Below are 1,096 nucleotides of genomic sequence, written 5' to 3'. Positions count from 1 at the left end.
TAATACTTTCCTTAAGCGGATCAGACAAAGGCTCAGACTGTCGGGAAAGTTCTTCCCATGTTCTCTTTTGTAAACTCGACTGATATTCTTTTCATATACCTTAGTAATTGGACGATTTTCTGATTTGATTTCTCATGCCGTTTCAATAGAAAACTTCAGAGAAACATGTATTTCTCAAAAAGTTGCGATGGAAACAATGGTTCCTCCGTAATCATTAAATAAATCTGACGTTTTCCCGGAGAAGAAATACGTAAAACGGAAGGAAATAATGTTACGAAAAAAAAAAATATGAGTAAAGATTTTATCTGAAATCATATTTTATATTACTATTGCGTAATAAACAAGAGGAAGTCTTTGCTAACTTAAGCAATATGTATTTCTGTACAAGAAGAAAAGGTAATATTTGGAAAAAATGTTTTCAAGGAATATGGAAGTAGATGTAACTCCCAAAGAACGAAATTGTTTAACAACAGAATATTTTACAATAAAAATTACATAGTACGAAAGTTGTAATATTAGTAATATCAAATAATATTAGAACACTATTTTTAAATATAACTTGAACTTACGAAAGAAGAAACACTACATATTTCGTAGATGATATTACGATTACTTTCTAGGAATAAATGTTGATAACTACAATAATTGTTATTTTTGATAATATTATTACAATAATATGAAATTGTTCTTACAAACATTATTAATAATAATTATTTGTATTATAATTAATTACAATTTTACGTGATTATTGTAATCAAAAAAGAGACAAGGAACTGTCAAGTTCATTAGAAGATTCCTAGTTTTATGAGATAATTATTTAAGTGCATAAAGGAAATAAAAACATGACTACATAGTCACGGGAGAGGGGAAATTTTTCATCGCCAAACTAGAAAATTTAAATCTAGGAATCTTGGTCTTCTAACGGGACGATTAATTTAATGAGGAGAAGTAATTCCTTCGTGAAAGAACAGCTTTACAAGTAATAAAGACGGTTTAAACGTCATTATCACTAGACATTCTATTATTCCATCAATATTCTGCAAAATTTAGCAGTAGCCATTTGTATAAGATATATTAGAAAATTTCATTTCTATAT

General features: G+C 27.7%; 2 long non-coding RNA genes across 2 annotated transcripts in view; both read right to left on the bottom strand.

Annotated features, from left to right (window-relative positions):
* Positions 1–1,096, bottom strand: part of LOC122636802 — a 268,896-nt gene that overhangs the window by 38,350 nt on the left and 229,450 nt on the right. The window lies entirely within an intron of this gene.
* Positions 1–1,096, bottom strand: part of LOC122636782 — a 29,500-nt gene that overhangs the window by 15,354 nt on the left and 13,050 nt on the right. The window lies entirely within an intron of this gene.

The sequence above is a fragment of the Vespula pensylvanica genome, chromosome 23, assembly GCF_014466175.1.
Source record: "Vespula pensylvanica isolate Volc-1 chromosome 23, ASM1446617v1, whole genome shotgun sequence".
NCBI classification, from domain to species: domain Eukaryota; kingdom Metazoa; phylum Arthropoda; class Insecta; order Hymenoptera; family Vespidae; genus Vespula; species Vespula pensylvanica.
Note: the sequence above shows the minus strand (reverse complement) of the source record. Positions and strands in the feature narration are given on the sequence as shown.